At 27.8% G+C, this 19,440-nt stretch overlaps 1 long non-coding RNA gene across 1 annotated transcript; it reads left to right on the top strand.

Moving 5' to 3' along the window:
* The first annotated feature begins 14,288 nt into the window (after window positions 1-14,288).
* Window positions 14,289-15,260, top strand: LOC136084251 (uncharacterized). The gene is made up of 2 exons (XR_010640426.1): window positions 14,289-14,964; window positions 15,164-15,260. It is a non-coding gene; the product is annotated as an uncharacterized LOC136084251 (long non-coding RNA).
* Window positions 15,261-19,440: the final 4,180 nt, after the last annotated feature.

Below are 19,440 nucleotides of genomic sequence, written 5' to 3'. Positions count from 1 at the left end.
AAATTAATGATATTTTAATTTTGTGTAATGAAAAAACATAGGAGCAGACAAAAAAAAGTTTTGACAAAACCTAAACAACTTCTGAGAGTTTTATTAATTATAAAAAAATAAAAATCACATTTAAATTTTTATTTTAATTTGGGCTTTTGTCTTTTTCGAAATAACGGGTTTAATTAATTTGCCATGATAAAAACAAAAGTCTTTAATTAAAGTTCTTTAAGTAATTTTATTAATTTTTTTAGCCGTAAATATAATATTTAAAAGTTTCGTGAGAGTATCGCTTAAGGATGGCAAAGACAAGAAAAAGACATATCGAAGACAAGTCGACAAGATAAACCTTATAAGGCTTTTCTTATCGAGGAGTTTTTTAATACTAATATTTAAAACACAAATTTATAAAAACTATAAATATTATAAATTATATATATAAAAGTTTTATAATATTCATAAAAAGCTAAATTCTTAAATACTTTATGAAGAGCTAAAACTCTTTATATCCAAAAAAAATGAGTTTTCAAATAAATTAATTAATTTAAATAAAGAGAATAAATACAAATAAAAATAAGAGAAAAATTTTTGTTTGTTTAATGTTGTTTAATCTTAGTAGCTGCATGATTATAAATAAAACACCTTGATTAACTGATTTTATTTTAATAATAGTATTTAAAATAATAAATTACAAAAAGAAAATATTATATTTTATATAAACGAGGACATTTCAAAAGAAACAAATAAAATACGACGCAATCTTATTGAGAAAATGAAGATGGCAAGGAATTTCGAAAATCATGCGGTTAAAGCATGACAAACTGATTTCGAGGGAGTTAAATGGGAACACTAAACAAGTATCTTTTTTTTTCTTTACATTAGTTTTTTTATTGTTTTTTAAATACATGGCAATTTACGATTTAAAGATTTTCCTGAAAATATAAGTCTCAGTGATAAAGATATACAAAAATATACAAATCTATAAAAATAATTCTTATCAAATGACTTAAGAAAGTATATTCTACTTGATTTAACAAACTGCAAAATATTTTTGCTAAAATAAAGTCTCATTTCCAATTCAAAATATTTGTATCAAAAGTCTGAACAAATACTTTTAAAACTTTAAATTTTTACTGGACGAAATAAAACATGATTTCAGCATTATTTGTTTCACAGAAACTTAATGTAAATGTTAACAAAACACATAATTTGAATTTTTTTTTTTTTTTTTTTTTTTTTTTTTTTAATTAAGGTTTTACAATAAATTGTGTAGGCATAAACTGCCTGTCAACCTAATTATATAATACTTGACAATTACAGAGTTTGTATAACTAATAGAAAATAAAATGTGGATTAGTCATAGAGAAGCCATTCATTTTTTAGATGATTGTCTAGAAGCAGTTTAAACGTTTTTAAAGATAACGCTGATACAATGTGATTAGGAAGAGAGTTCCATTTATTTATTATTCTTAGAGAAAAAAAATTCATACGTAAATTTAATCGCGAAGATTGTTTTTTTAGTTTATATATATGACCACGAGTAATAAATTTACTATCTATTTCAAAAAGACTTCTGTCACTATTGTTGTTTTTGCACCATTTGTAGACGTTGATTAGGTCTGCACGAAGTAGCCTGTATTTTACAGTTGTCATATTTAATGCCAACAATCTTTGTTCATACGGTAGATCCTGTAATCCATTGATTCGTTTCGAAGCTCTTCTTAACACATTTTCTAGTTGCCGTTTGTCTTTGAGAAGTCCAGGGTTACAGATTGATCCACAGTATTCTAGGTGAGGGCGGACTAGTGCTGAAAATAGTTTTTTGAAGGATAATAAGTCTGGATATGATGTAAATGTTCTTTTTATTATTCCTATTATTTGTGTGGCTTTGTTGACTTGAATAGTTATGTGTTTGGAAAATAATAAGTTCGAATCTATGTGAACACCTAAATCTCGTTCGCAATTTGTGGTTTTAATGTTTACTCTTATATTTTTTTCTGGATCATGCATATTATAAGTATGGGATTTGTTGTTGTTTCCTAAGTGCATTACAGAACATTTATCAATATTAAATTTCATTCCCCATTTTTGAGACCATGTAACAAGAGCGTCGATGTCATTTTGTAATTCTTACGCAGATTGAGTATTTTCAATAGAACGGAAGATTTTGGTATCGTCAGCAAAAAGAGCAGCTTTTGATTTGATTACTTCAGGGATATCGTTGACATATATAATAAAAAGTAAAGCTGAAAGGACGGAGCCTTGGGGAACTCCACTTTTAACGGGTACCCAGTTTGAATTAAAAAATTATACATCTGTTTGCAAACCTAGAAAGACATTTTTTTGTCATTTTTCTTATCGATAATTTTTGATAATCTTTAATCCACTAAAACTTCTCTCATCCTATGGTATACTCTACAGCTTCTCTAATCCCATGGTATACTCTGAGCCAAGTCGATTTTGTAGAGTATAGATAAGTTAGGAAAATATGATGTCGTCTATTTCAAAATAAGGAATGGAGTACGTCTTTCATTTGTATTCAAGTCATTACTTGAATACAAATGAAAGACGTACTCCATTCCTTATTTTGAAATAGACGACATCATATTTATGGGGATATTGATGCAAACACGCCTTTAAAAGTAAGGTTAGCCCGAGTTGATGTCAGGTGGAGAAGGGTGCCTTTTGGGATTTTCTATTACCGCACAATGTTGAAGTCAATGATTTAAAACTTTATTTTCTTCTTTAAAAAAAATAAGTCGTTTACCGTTTGCAAAGTAATCGTGTTTTTATGAAAATCCGCCATTGTGCAGTCACAGTAGTTTTGATACACCAAACTATGTTAAAAATGCATTGATCGTGTACATTATAATTATAAGAAATATTTTCTTAAAACAAAACGTCTCCGTTTTGTTTTCTGCCATAAATGTGAGAAAATTTGTAAAGCAGGTAAGTAAATAATGGTTTGTTGCTCTCTAGTTTTCTATTTCTGTTTAAAATAAATTCAGAATTTCGTAATGAGAAACTTATATTTTAGGGGGCGCCAGCTGACTGGCTTAGAAGTTTCGGGGAGGGGGGCGCTCTTTTTTCCTAAATACTTCTCTCCTTTATTACAGTGTTATTCAAAGAAGTATTAAGCCAACCAGAATTACTAAAAACTTTTTTACATTAGTCGATAATATAATAACCCTTTTCCATCTTCTTAACTAACATGGCAACTATCAATTGCTAGTAGTAAGTGTTTTGCACATAAAATAGCACCTACATCAGTATGAAAAGGTATCTATATAATATAATATAATAATCTATATAATACATATAGAATAACTATAAATTAGGTGAGTGTACTTTGGCTTGGTACTTTTTTTTACCGTTTAATAATATATACAGTTTCGAAGCAAATAAATAAAAATAAATATTGGTGGGGCAAGAAAAAGACTTATTTAGCCTTATCACTGACCCCCATTCTCACGTATTTACAAAAACCGTAATGTTAAATATCTATAGTTAACAAACTATTTATTAAAAAAAAGATAAAAGTACAATAGACAACAATTCTTTGTCTTTTAAAAAAAAATTTAAAGAATCAAAGTTTACGGAAAGAGTAAGATCAAGCGAATAAGAAAAAATAAATAAGATATTACCATTTGCTTAAAACTTCTAAATTTAATTTAAGATTTAAAAATAAGTAAATAATTTAATATACACTATAGAAATAACATAAAAAAATTAGTATACTTCATAGAAATAACGTAAATAAATTAGCAAACGCAATTGAGGTAATACAATAATTAAGGTAATAAAAATGTTGATACACTCAGTGACATTTTTGTATTAATTATTTTTTTGTATTTGAGTTTTAATAAAAAAAAACACATTTAAAATTGGATATATTAAAATCCATATGTAAGAATGCCTGTTTTGATTCATTTTTAAACTGCTCTATACTAGTTTTGTGTGTATTTACAATTTTGGGACAATTTTCCACAAGTAAGGTCCACGATAAAGAAATGAATATGAAGTTAGTTTTGAATTATATTTTGGGACAACAAAGTTGTTATTTGAAAATTTTGTTGGAAATTTATAAACTATTTTGTCAAAATAGGATTGAAATATTTTAGGAGATAATCCTATATTTGTTTTATACACGAACATTAAAACTTGGTGTAAGTTGATTTTATATATTTAATGCTCCAAGTATTCGCAGAAGAGGCTCACAAGGTACAGTTCTATCAGCTCCAAAAATTATTCTGCACGCGTGTTTTTGTTTACAGGACAATTTTTTTAATTTTGTATGGTTTGGATTTGCCCATGCAATAATGCAATAAATTAGATAATAAATAAAAGAGAAATATAAACTTTTTAAAGAACTATTGTTTAAAAATAGTTTAGTCGTACATATCATTGCTAAATTTTTTGATATTTTATTTAAATACTTTTACATGTAAACTCCAACGTAAATGTTCAAATAATTGAACTAATTAAATCAGTTGAAAACAAAAACAGTTGTCCAACGAATATTCACAAAGAAAATTAGAAACCTAAGAAATTTGTCTGATCGTAATCGACTTTAGTTTCTTCGTTTGGAATCACTTGAAGTTTGGCGCCTAAAAGTGACTTATTTACATTTTTAAATACTTGTTAAGAAAAAAATTGTTTTTCTTATAAATTGCTGACATATGGATTAATATGACCTCGGAAGCTGTGCATGTAAAAAATATTTTAACGTTTAAAAATAAAATTAATTCTTTTGACTTCAACAAATATTTATTCTAAAAGAAACAACTATTTGTTGCATAATAGTTTTGTAATTGCTTTCGTGGTGATGCATTTTTACTTTATTTATTGGCATGCTGTCAGTTCCCATCTTTGAATGGGTCTACGTGTCCTTTAAAACATCTATTTGATGTTCTAATGAATATCAATCAATCAACTATTAAAACATAGCACAAAAAAGTACCACTTTCAAATCCCCTATTTACAAGCAAGAGATCAATGAAAATTCCTTACAATAGTTCAAAATTTTACTAAAAAGCAATGTTGAATGGGATCTTATATTGCAACTAATCGCCTACGAATTGTTTCTAGGTCAAGTTGTAAGTATTATAAAGCGTCTCCAGTTATAACAGTTGTTATTATGAATTAAAAATGTTGTTGTTAAAAGGGATCGTCCCTAAATTACGCAACGCTAAATTTCACTAATTAACAAAACAAAAAAGAATCAATGGTTTTTTCTCACAGAACCTTAAGTTAAATAAAAAAGTAAAATTTAATTGGGTTAAGTTTAATGAAAATCGCCGCGTAAAAGAGCCTGGAATCTCCTACTTCTGTTTTTTTTAAAGAAATTTTGAGTTTCGTAATTTATGGACGAAAATCCAAAAATTATGAAAAAAATCCTTAAAAAAAAAAAAAGAGAGAGAGTCTGAGAACAAAAAAGCCCCTAAATTTTAGCCCCCTGGCCCCAAATGTGAGAGCAACAAGTTGATGAAGTATTTCTTGAACTGTTTTCAACTAGACTTATATTCATCAATAAATTTTGAATTTCATAGTAAAATATTTTAGCGTTAAAAAAATATGATCATATAAAGTTTAAACCCCCTCAATTTGAGGGAGTTGCAAACAATTATTTATACGGTAAACAATTTGGATTTAAAAGAAACCGCCTAACCAACCATGCTATAATTAAGCTAGTAACTCACATATCTAATGTCTTTAGTAATGATTGATTAACGTTAGGGGTTTTTATTGATCTTTCTAAAGCTTTCGACACCGTAAATCACGATATTCTTCTAAAAAAACTTGAAGTGTGTAGATTAAAAAATAATAACTTACTTTTGTTTAAAGATAATTTATGAAACAGAAAGCAATACATTCAGTATGAAACAACAAAAACAACAAAGAGCACCGCAGCGTTAAAAAACAATCTTATTTTTAAACCAAATAAAAATTTTATGTTTATGTTTTGAAAAACTTTGAAAAAGTTTTGGAAATTTTTGTTTCTATTAAAATTTTAATCTGTATAAAGTTTTTATTAAAAATAAATTCTGTGTTGTTTTATAAAAGTTTTTTTTTTTTTTTTTTGTTATGTTAAATTATTACATTAAGGGGCAACTACCCTCAACTTTCAAAACTACACATATAAAGTAACTTTCTCTTCAGTCACATAGGAAATATTATACTGACATTAAAAATACCAAAAAACACATAAAATGGTAGTTCGTTGCTATGGTAACCAAAAAAATAGCTGAAAGTACCACAAAAACTGTGTTTACGCCGTAAAAAAATAAAGACTTGTGAGTAAAGGAGTGTCAATGAAGTTTTGCAGAACTGTTCTAAATATCTAAGTTTGTGATATGAACGATGCAGATTTTTGAATAAATATTTTTTTTCCATAAAAGGCTACAGACAAATTAGGTTTTTTAAAAAGGGTCAAAATGCAAAGAAAAAAAACTTAATTACTCAAAATCTTAAGTCATATTAGAAATTCTACTCCAATCATATCATAAGTATTGGCAAAATGAACAATCCCTGAAAAATTCATAATGATAGCATGTATACTTTTCAAGATTTTTTTACCGGCGTGTTTAAAAAGCAAATTTTCAGAAAACGCAAAACAAAAAATTAAATCATAAATTATTGTTCATTTCATAAATATTTCTTTAAAAAATTACTTTTTAAAAGAATATTTTAAAAACTACCAGATTCATAATATTCCTTAGCCTTTTCTATTGACTTTTAGTGATCATTCTTTGACAATATTTGACGTCGTAACAACTTTTGTTTAATCTTAAAACTTTCATTCGATTTAAATGATGATAGATTTATTCGTTTTTTGTTTATGAGTCTGCAACCAGCTAAAGTAAAATGTCTTGGTTTCATATTTAGTTTTTCATAAATTAAAATAGCAGGCTTCATGCCAATGTTATAATTTGCAACAGCATCATACACTCCGCACTCTAAACTGGCGCAACCTAAACTGGCTAAACTAACATAATTACTTTTTGGTAATTTTTCCCATATTCAATTATTAAAACTCTCATTACAATTCTGGGTTTTGCCATGCAGACACTTTACTAATTCAGAATCTTTACTTAAATCAGCATATATTGGCTTGATTTTGTGAATAAAATCAACAGGAATTTCTGGTCCAGTTTTTGTTGCTATTTTTGTATAGTTTTTGGGTGTCATGGGTTTAGGCAGATTCATGAGCTGAGTAAATTTTTCAATTCCAGTATGACCATGTCCTAATACTCTCATTGCATATATTGTCCTGTTGGTAATATCAAACCCTTTATCACAATTATCTGATGTATAAAATTCATGTTTATAATCATAAGATAGTGTAGTACACTTCAAATATAGCAACAATGCTAGTCGTTTCTTTTTTTTTTTTTTTTCTATTTATTACATTTCCATAATATAGTTTACATAGTTTACATTTTTATCTTTATAATTTGTTTGAGGTGAAAATGTTTACTTGCAGAACTTGTGTGTTTTTATTTAGAAATTTGTTTTTCGAGTTTATATATCCGGTTATAATTTTGTTCAAATTCACAATTATTTTTAGTTGTTAAACATCCAAATCTTCAGTTTTTTAAGAAATTATTAATCTTTTCTCCTTTCATCGCAATGTTCGTTTTTCAGTTTTAATAAAATAACACTTCATTTTTTCTTCTTTTTTTTCTTCTTTTTTTTCTTCTTCTTCTTCTTCTTCTTCTTCTTCTTCTTCTTCTTCTTCTTCTTCTTCTTCTTCTTCTTCTTCTTCTTCTTCTTCTTCTTCTTCTTCTTCTTCTTCTTCTTCTTCTTCTTCTTCTACTTCTTCTTCTTCTTCTTCTTCTTCTTCTTCTTCTTCTTCTTCTTCTTCTTCTTCTTCTGCTTCTTCTTCTTCTTCGTCTTCGTCTTCTTCTTCTTCTTCTTCTTCTTCTTCTTCGTCTTCTTCGTCTTCTTCTTCTTCTTCTTTTTCTTCGTCTTTTAAATCGTCTCAAGTTCTTGACAATCAATAAAGACGTAGATACTAAGAAATTGCTGTTTTGACCAATTTGTTCCGGTCTGATAAATTTTTTAATTTTAATTTTTTTTTTTTTATTGTTTGTATGTAAACACATATATAAATACACACACTTACACACATACATATACATACATACATACATACATACATACATACATACATACATACATACATACATACATACATACATACATACATACATACATACATACATACATACATACATACATACATACATACATACATACATACATACATACATACATACATACATACATACATACATACATACATACATACATACATACATACATACATACATACATACATACATACATACATACATACATACATACATACATACATACATACATACATACATACATACATACATACATACATACATACATACATACATACATACATACATACATACATACATACATACATTTTGTATGTATAAATTGTCCTCTTTTTTGCACGATAAGCTATACAGAACTGATTGAACTTTGTTCGACAAAAGGGTTCATAGAGTGAGTTATCATTTCGTAGCGTATACTTATTTTTTGTTTTTAAGGTAATAAAATCTTTAAAAATGTGTAATGACGGATTGATTTTATATTGAAACATAAAACATAATATTTTATATACATTCACTTCATAAATATGAAGTACTTTTATATTTTTAAATAAAAACCTTGAATGCGTAAGTCGATTTTCAAAACAAACTAAGCGTATTGCATGTTTCTGACGATGATAAAGAGTACGCAACTTACTTTTGCTTGTACTTCCCCACACAATATTTGCATAGTTAATATAACTATGTATAAATGAGTAATGGAGTTGGATTAAGATGGTTTTGTTTAAAGAGTTTCTTGACTTATAGAGGACTCCTATATTTTTAGAAACTTTAGTGCAAATGTAGTCAATATGCGGTTTCCATGTAACATTCTCATCAAGATAAAGAAAACTAGTAAAAGTTTCCCTTTTTATTTCAAGTTCATCAATAAGAATCTTTGGCATGGTTATTGGTAAAAACGTTTTTTAGATATAAGGTGAAACAGAATGTATTTTGTTTTATCAAGGTTTAAGGTCAGTTTGTTGCATTTAAACCACTCAGATGCGCATTTAAGTTCTTTATTCATATCAGAAAACAGCTCATTAAAATTACTGTTTAATAAGAACAAATTCGTATCATCAGCAAACATAATACTCCGAAGATTAGCTGCTTTATTTAAATCATTAATATAAATTAAAAACATATGAGGACCTAGAATAGAACCTTGTGGAACACCACAGTTTATAGTCACTTTGAAGGCCATCATTAGAGGTAACAAATTGCTTTCTATTTGATAAGTAACTATGAAACCATTTTAGCATATTGTTATTAATTCCATAGTATTCGAGCTTTTTAAGCAATATTTTATGGTCAACGGTATTGAAAGCCTTCGAAAGATCAATAGAAAAAAGACTCCAAGGGTATATTGTTTTTTTTTCGAAAGATTCTGAGATTTCCCTAACAAATTGAATAATTGCGTGCTCACTTGAAATATTTTTTTTAAAGCCGAACTGTTTGGTATATAGTATATTATTTTGGTCAAAATATTTAAATATTCTATTATATATTATTCTTCCTAATAATTTTGAAAAATTTGAAAGAACCGAAATTGGGCGATAGTTGTTAATATTTGTTTTATCGCCTTGTTTGTAAATTGGTATAACTTTCGCAATTTTCAATTGATCCGGGAAAACTCCTTGTTTTATAGATGCATTAAATACTTTATAAAGTATATCTTTCAGACTTTCATAACAATCTACAACTATGTTACCACTTACTTCATCAGCACCAATACTTTTATTTCTTTTTAGAGATTTAAAGTCTATATCAAGCTCGTCCTGGGATAATTCAGAAGAATACTCATTTTATAATAAGTTTTATTTATAGGACACAAGTAGTCTTCAAACGAACTCTCGGTGATAGGAATTTTTTTTGAGAGAATGGTTCCAATTTCAGTAAAAAATTTATTAAAAATATTAGCAATTTTGCTCGGTTCACATATATTTACATCTTCAAATTTTATAGTTTGTGGTAATGAGCTTAAGTGATTTTTTGATTTTCCTGTTATTTTTTTTATTATTTGCCAGGTACGCGTTGAGTTGTTTTTAAATTTATTGATCAGATTAGAATAATATTTTTTTTATATTTTTACGAATTTTTTCAAATAAATTTTTATAATTTTTTTATATATTTTTTCATTTGCAGAAGATTTAGTCTTTAAATATTTTATATACAACTTTTGCTTTATTTTAGAAGATTTTTTTAAGCCTTTTGTAATTCAAGGACTGTTAAAGGTTTTATGACTTATTAATTTTTTACATACTGGAAAGTTCGCGTCATTTACTAAGTAGAATGTTTCGAAGAATTTATTATAAATAGTACTTGCATCTTCATTAAAGTTGATATGCCCCCAATGAAGTAATGATAGTTGATGTTTAAAATCATTTATTTTTTTGTCGTTGTAAATACGTTTTTTTACAGTTCTATTTTGTTTAATTTTATTAGATAATGTTGTGTTAAAGGTTAGAAAAATAGGGAAGTGCTCCGATAAATCAGTTTTTATGATATCTTTTTGGATGGAGTTATTAAAGATGTCTGTCGTAAAAATATTGTCAATGAGGGTAGCAGAATTCTTAGTTACTCTAGTTGGATGATTAATTAGAGGAACTGCGCCTGCTAAAAAAATTTCATCATAGAAACTTCTCACTTTTTTGTCGTCGTTATAAATAAAACAGTCCATATTAGAATCCCCAATTATAAAGTGTTTTTTTCTCTCGTTGTTACCAGCTTGAACTATATTACGTTGCTAATAAAAGCTAAAATTTTCGCACGCGCCGTCAGGTGGCCTATAGCAGCTGCTTATAAGAATGTTTTTTCCTTTGTTAATAATTAATTCAATTGTTGCGATCTCTTTATCTTCGTCAGAAACGCTCAAATCGCTTCTTACTTTATAAGCAACGTTTTCTTTAACGTATATCAGAAAATTCTTAAGATGAAAATTAGAATTATTTTCAAGTTCGAAAGTACAGCACCAAGTTTCTGTAACACATATAATATTAAAAATGTTTTCAGTTTCTTCTAGAAAATGCCGAAAGTTTTCATTATTTTTGCTTAAACTCCTTATATTAATGTGGAGGATTCTGATTTTTTCATTTTTATCATTTACATTTTTAAAAAGCAATTCTTTAATGGTGCTGGGGTAATGATATAAACTGTGCGTGTACATATCACAAAAAAAAATATACATCTGGGTCTGCGTTTTCATCTGATATAATGTATTTTTCGTAAAAGTTATTTTTCTTTTTTCAATCGTTCTTTCGCTGTAGTCGTCGTTGAGATATATTCGTTCATTCCAAAGCTTTAATCGTTTATAATGGTCTAATATTTTTTCTTTATCTTTATAGTTAAGGAACTTTACAACTATTGTTCGTCGCTTTTTTTGTTCAGATTCTTTTTGTTTTCCAGTTCTGTGGGCTTTTTCTATTTGAATGTCATGTTTTATATTTAATTTTTCTTTAATAAAACATTTTACTTTCGACTCGCTTTCTTCCCATGATTTGTTTTCTTTTTCTTCAAAACCTTCGAACTTCAAGTTGTTTCTCCTGCTACGATCTTCTAATTCAGCAATTTTGTCGATAAAAAGTTCGCTTGAATTTTTTTTTCATTTTCTTTGATTTTTGTTTTTCATTAAGTTCGTTCGTTTCCTTTATGGTTTTTTCCTATAATTCGTTTTGAAAATTCATCCCGTTGTTTATTAATGCAATTTCATTTTTTAGTGATATGTTTTCGTTTTTTAATTGCTCTATTTTTCCTTCAAGTTTGTCAATTTTCTCTCCATAGATTTTTAATAAAGTATTTTCATGGGCTTCTAATAGTTCTTTCATTTGCGTGATTGTTAAACTTTTAGCCATTTTTTTCTTCAAGAAAAAGAGCGTCTTATCTCGACGAAAGTTTTACGCAAAGCTTAATTTTCATGGTGAATATTTTTCATGGTGATCACCTAGGTACAGATCACCTAGGTACAGATCACCTAGGTACAGATCACCTAGGTACAGTACAAAAAATAATTTTCATGGTAAATATTTTTCATGGTGATCTCCTAGGTACAATGCACAGTTTTCACATTTAGGATACATTAACAGTGAAAGAACTTTAGATAAAATTTCAGTGTCTATAATACTGTAACCACTAATTTTTTTAATGTTTTTATTTGGTACATTTGTAATGAAATTAACAATTTTAGTAGATGCGCCTAAAATATTACTGCCATTTAACTCACATCCACTTACATTACATGCATTTTTATTTTTCTGCACATTAAATACTCTTCTTTTTTTGTGGTACTTTGTTCTCTGCTTTACTCTATCATTCATTTTTGTGTTTCTAATAACATCCAAATCATCCAAAACATCTAAAGGGTTTTATCATATTTTTTTGTTTCTGCTGTTAGATAAATTAGCTTTAATAACTTGATAAAATCGCAATTGTAAATGGCCTATGTTTGAATATAATAAGGAACAAAATATTATTTAGCAAAGAAGATATAAATCCAAACATATATTTGAAACAGTACTCCAGGATAAGTTCACCAACAAAATATTCACCCCCATAGCAACGCATTGCTATGCAAATATTTTTTACTTGGGTTCAAAAAAACATAAATTAAGCAAAAACTTATGAAGAAATCTATAATTTTTTGTGCAGATTCAAAATCTACATAAAATTTTGGTCAACAATTACTAGAAGAAAAAAAATCCAATTTTTGAAAAAATTTGAGGGTAGTTGCCCCTTAACATATTAAGGGAATAGTCGAATAGCCCCGGACACTTAAGTAAAAAAATAGATTGTACACATGTACGAACAGAAAACAGTGTCAAAAGACTTTGTCAAAAGTATAAAGATTTATTTTTTGAATTAGAAACAAAAAAAATTATTGTGTGCCTTAATATATTGCCATACATAATAGAAAAAATGTTAAAAAAAAGGCGTGTTTCAAAATTGGAGAACCCAGTCGGCATATCTAGTATTGTAAATACTCTGAGTATTGATCACGTATAACATACCGCCATTGATACCAGAAAAATGCGCATTTAGTTTTAAGTTTCGAACTCGAGTTCAATACCACTTATTAATCAAAAATACGTATTTATAATATTTGATCAAAATCGGATATGATATCGAATCCGATTTTGATCAAATATTAACAAATAAGGGGAAAAACGAAAATCTTTGCTTATAAAGCGCATGCTATTTTATTGACATTTCTGTTATGCTATTACCTTTTTTGTTCTGTTTTAGAAAATTTAAAAAAATAAGTTAAAATTTTGAGCCAACACTGACACTTTAATTGTTGCTAAACGTTAAATTTTGTTATTAGGATTGCAGTTCTTTTATCTGTTTTTTGTTCTTTATTCAATAAGTATTTGATTTAAGTTAGATATGATTATAATTTGATATTTTATTACGAGATATATGTCTTTATATATAAATATATATGAACCTTTTTAGATATTTTCATGTTATTTTTAAATTTTTTGTTCACACAATTCAAGTTATATATGTTTATAGTTTGCATATGTGTTAATATTATGTTCAAAATTAAAAAGTTTTTGATAAATATATGTATGTGGTAATATGTGTTATATAATTGTTTTATAAATGAATTTTTAAAATAGTATAAAATGTATCTATTGTGTATATAAATATTATAAGAAGTGTTTATATATGTGTTACAAATTTAAATAAATATATTGTGTTTTATAGTTAGTATTTATGTTTATATTATGTTGTTTCCATGACATAGAAACAACATAATATAAACATATATACTAACTATAAAACACAATATATTTATTTAAATTTTATTATTTTATTATGAGATATATGTCTTTATATATAAATATATATGAACCTTTTTAGATATTTTCATGTTATTTTTAAATTTTTTGTTCACACAATTCAAGTTATATATGTTTATAGTTTGCATATGTGTTTATATTATGTTCAAAATTAAAAAGTTTTTGATAAATATATGTATGTGGTAATATGTGTTATATAATTGTTTTATAAATGAATTTTTAAAATAGTATAAAATGTATCTATTGTGTATATAAATATTATAAGAAGTGTTTATATATGTTATACAAATTTAAATAAATATATTGTGTTTTATAGTTAGTATATATGTTTATATTATGTTGTTTCCATGACATAGAAACAACATAATATAAACATATATACTAACTATAAAACACAATATATTTATTTAAATTTATATAACATATATAAACACTTCTTATAATATTTATGGACCATGTTTTCAAAGTGTGTGACTTGGCAAACGTGTTGAGCAAGATTTTGCATAAAGTTGTTATTTATGTTACTAATGTTGTTACATTTGGCTTACCTTTATGTTGGTGTCTATTGTTAAAAATTATAAGTGGTTTTATTATTGAAAGTCACTGCTTTTAATCATTCACTAAAAGCCACGCAAGAAAAGTCATTTTGCCACATATACATTTTGTTTATATCTTAATTTGAATTTTTAGAACCATGACGTACCAACATGAATTGTTTTCTAAAAGCTAACATGAAATAACAATACTTAACAACTACTACTCTCTTATCATGACATCTTATCTCTATCTGTTATATTGATTTGTGATTCATATATGATATTTTTCTTTGTATTTACTTATCGATTACATTTTTTTATTTCAGATTTATCATATGATGGATTTATGCAATATAAAAGAACGAATATATGTAAATTTTTATGAATTTTTTAAAAACATCTGCTAATAATTAGTCCAGTGAACGTTCAAACTTCAATGTTGCATATGTCATCTTCAAGTAGTTTCTTGGCTTTTCTAAATGTGTTTCTTATTCACATGGTTTTACAAGCAAGGTATGCAAGCAAATTTGAGCTGAAAGTTTTTTTTTAGCCTTTAAGGAGAATTGGCGTTACACTTTTTTAAATTTAATTTGTTTAAATATAGTAGTTTTAACAAATAAATGTTTGTTTGTTCTTTGTTTTTTTACTTATTTGTTTTCAGATTCTTAAGAACTTGCCAACTTATCTAAGTAAGTTTTTTTTTTCTTTTTAGTGCAATTGGAAAGAGCTGAAAGTTATTTTTTAAAGCAATTGAAAAGAACTGAAGTGTTTTTTAGTTACTTCACACGGTATAACTGATACTGATTTGAGTAAGTTTACTATTTTGTTTTATTTTATATTGGATTTATTTGATATTTGATATATGTTATATTTGATATATATTTTATGTATTTAACATGGAAAACTGACTGTAATTTGTTGACACAAAAGTTTATAAACATAAATCTGCCTATATTTCAGTATATTTTATATTTCTCTGTATCTTTATAAATATTCTTTCTTAGAAAAAATATAAGAATATAGAAATATTTTTTAATTAGTAAGTGCACTACTTTTTACCATGTTAAACTATACACTCAAAATAAATTGTTTAAAATAGTTTTAGATTATAAACATAAATCGTACACATAGATATAATTTTGAATAACACTAATATGAAATATGTAATAAACATTTAACTTGAATTAGTTTCCTTAGCCGTCTCATCATTAAACATAAAACCATAAATTGTTAGCACATTTTTATCAAAATATATCCGATTTCTTAAAAATTATCACATAATTACAGTCATCTAGGCTCACTTGTTTCATATTAGTCGACATAATGCATTTTTTATCGTATTTGGTTCATCGTACACGTTTCCGAGCTATTAGAAGCTAATCACCTTGCACGTTTTTGCAATTTGAAATTAACTACCTCATTTGTCTTATATCACCTTACACATCTTATATATTTCGTGTAAACTCGTCAGTTATACATACGAAGCAATCATGTCACAGTAGCGTTCGAGTTTTTCAAAGATAAAAGGTAACTTTATCTGATTTTTGTATTTGTTTCTCCGAATGTATACATACACAAATGCCAAATATTTTTTAGGGAACTTATCTTTAAGTATCCCTAGAAATTGAAGGCTAAAATACAATACAAGTTTAACATACCTCCTTGTGGATAAGTGTGTTTTAAACAAGTATTATTTCCATACACAGGATACATATTGGATACAACTTCTAATGTATAGTCTTTGTTTCCATTGTATCATGGGCTTGCTATCCTTTTTTCTATATGTGTAACGATTGTTTGTGTTAGTTTATAAAAGCATTATTCTTGCGCCAAAATTTTTCTGCGTTGCTTTTTTGTTTCTTAAAAGTATATTAGTGTTTACATTTTTATGGGTTTAATTTTAAGGAGTTTGGCTCCGAGTAGTGTGTCCTTTTAGTGTTGCAACATGAGCGAGGCTTGACGTCGGAATGGGTTTTTTATACTGATTTCGATGATAAGACTTCGACGGGAGTTTTTAGAATTTGGTGAATTAAACATTCGAAACGTCATAATACCAGGGTAGAGACCCCCTCAAAAGGGTCAATACCATAACCATTTCCTGATGAGAATCTGGTATTTACACTACCTAATTCGTTTGCTTTTTTCTCAAACACTAATGTATTTTTTATGCGTATCTTTTTTAGTTTTCTACGCGCGAATGTTCTAAAAATATATATATATTTTTTTTGTTTTGATGTAAGAATAATTCAATTGTTCAATTGTCCTGGCCCTGGGCTTTATATGTTGCTTTATGTACTATGCTTTTGATTAACTTTGTTTTTGCCTATACATTGTCTCCGCATTTATACTGTTTTTATATGTGAACCCATTATGCTGTGCTGTTGGCTTGCAGTAATGTTTTGTTTATGTCCAATAAATTTTCTAATAACTAAATCCTTATAAATTGATGATTAAAAATTATTACATGTAGATAATAATTTAATTTTTAAGTAGATATAACAATTCATTTGATTATTAAATTTCATTGTTAATAAGGTAATTTTCTAAGTAAGACATCTCACGCTTATATTTCTCATGCCCGCACGCACGCGCAATCCCTATCACAGCCTCGAAAAAAATTTTTTTTGATTTTGATTTTTCAGTGTATAAAAATTTTTTTTTTTTTTTGATTTTGATTTTTCAGTGTATAGTAAGATTTAACTCTCATAAAGCGCTTTGATACGTTTTCATACTGAGGCAAAGCAGAAGGCTTTCTCTAAAATCTTTAAAGTTAATTTTTTGGACTGCTTGCCCTCACCAAAAACCCTTTGCACTTGCGAGTTAGCTCCACTGCGCCTGTCCTTATTTTAGTTAGTCTATGCAGATACACTCCGTTGCGCCTATCCCTATTTTAGTTAGTCGATGTATGTGCACTCCACTGCGTTTATCCCGATTTTGAGTAGTCGTTTTACGCGCACTCCAATGCGCCTACCCGTATTTTTTAAATAAATTTATTTTAGCATGTATTATTTACAGCGCCTGCACCTATTTTAAAGCAGTTGATACATGTACGCGCTATGATACATGCCTCTTTTCCTTAAGAAATTTGTCATATTAGCATTCCACAGCGCATGTCCATACCTATTATTTTATTTTACACACACATGCATATTAAGAACAATTTAAGGCTCTAACTACTATTCGTATGCCGGGTCTATGGAATACTTTTTCGCATAAGTATGTCTTTCTATTAAATATAACATCTAAGTTCTAGAATGATCGTCTACAAGGTTCTTCTTAGGGATATGAGCGTTTAGCTCGTTTGGTTAAGACATTACATAGGGCCGCGGAGACCCGGGTTCGCATCCCGTGTCGGCGGAGCATATTTTTCTCTTTTCAACTTTTTTTCTATTTATTATATGTTATTTTATACTTAATTTGAAAATAAACTCTTACATAGCATAATTAATTAAATAAACATAGAATTAAACTACAATAGATAGGATATACGTTTTAATATTTCTAAACAAGATAGGATTACATTATAGTCTAATAATTAAAAAATCTTGGTCTGGCCGCGAGTAGTTCTACCGACTGAGCGAGATACATAAGTCCTTCTAACTTGATTTGTACGCGCTCCGCTGTTTTTTTGGGCCTCTACTATTATGCTGGTGAAATGTACGTAAACAATTAATAGCATAAGTTATTTTGCTTTAATTTTGTGCTCTGATACTGGACATCTGTCCAACATCGTCTAATTTTGTTTCTTATGCTTACTCTGAGATAATCTGTTTTCTTTATTCCCTTAAGCTTTCTACGGCCTCCTGTGTTCCAGAAAGTTAATCGGTTTTCGAGTCCGATTGCGAAATATAAAATACCCTGACCCTAACCCTGACGAATTAAGCATCCTGATAACCTACCACCCTTAATACCCACCGACCATTTTTGCAGACTATTAAAATTAATTCTTGAAAACATGGCCTTTATGTTTGGACCTCGTACTTTCTATCAAAAATTTGGAACTTCTATGGGTACTAGGATGGCTCCCCCATATGCTAACATCTTTATGGGAGAATTGGACCAAAAGATTGTCGAAAAATATAAAAATAACATCGTTTTATATAAAAGATTTATTGATGACGTCCTCATCATCTTCAAAGGTACCTCAAACGAACTGGAGGAAGCAAAAGTGTTTATGAATAACTTACACAGGAATATTACCTTTACTTTTACCACATCTTCTAAATCCGTCGATTTCATGGACTTAACTCTAGAAAAAAATGAAGATGGCACTATCCACTCTAATATATATAAAAAACCCACTGACACCCTATCTTTATTAAATTTCCATTCAAACCACCCTAGACATCAGAAAATAGGTATTGTATATAGTCAAGCTTTAAGGTTGAACAGGCTGATATCTAAAGACTCCGTGCTACAAACCGAATTAGATAAGCTAGCACGGACGCTGATTATTAAGGGATATCCAATTGATATTATTAACCATGAATTCAGCAAAGCCTTGTCCTTAACACAAAAAGACCTCGTCTTCCAAACGAAATCTAAGAAGCCTACAGAACCAACAGAGCGGGTGTCAAACTTTTCAATATGCCGAAAAAAATCCTTCGGCAATGGGATACCACTGATCTTACCGTTTGACACTATTGGAAAAGATATAATGAAAATGACGACCAAGCACTGGAAGATTATTAAAAACGACCCATTGCTGGGTAAAATATTAGGCGAGAAGCCATTGAAAATATTTTCCAACCAAAAAAAATTTGTATAACCATCTCATACGAACCAAGTTTTAAGGAGCGTAAAACTTTCTTTGAACATTGATATTGTTGATATTATTGATAACGAAATAGCCTTATATACAGTTTTCTAAATGTACTTTGTTTGTTTTTTTTTTTTTTTTTTTTTGATAAGAGTATGCCTATAACTATATTTAATGTTTTTTTTTGTTTTGTCGCACCCCTGCTACCTCACAAGTGCCACGCGACTTTT

This window comes from Hydra vulgaris, chromosome 08 (assembly GCF_038396675.1).
Source record: "Hydra vulgaris chromosome 08, alternate assembly HydraT2T_AEP".
NCBI classification, from domain to species: domain Eukaryota; kingdom Metazoa; phylum Cnidaria; class Hydrozoa; order Anthoathecata; family Hydridae; genus Hydra; species Hydra vulgaris.
This window is presented reverse-complemented; position numbering and strand designations above follow the sequence as displayed.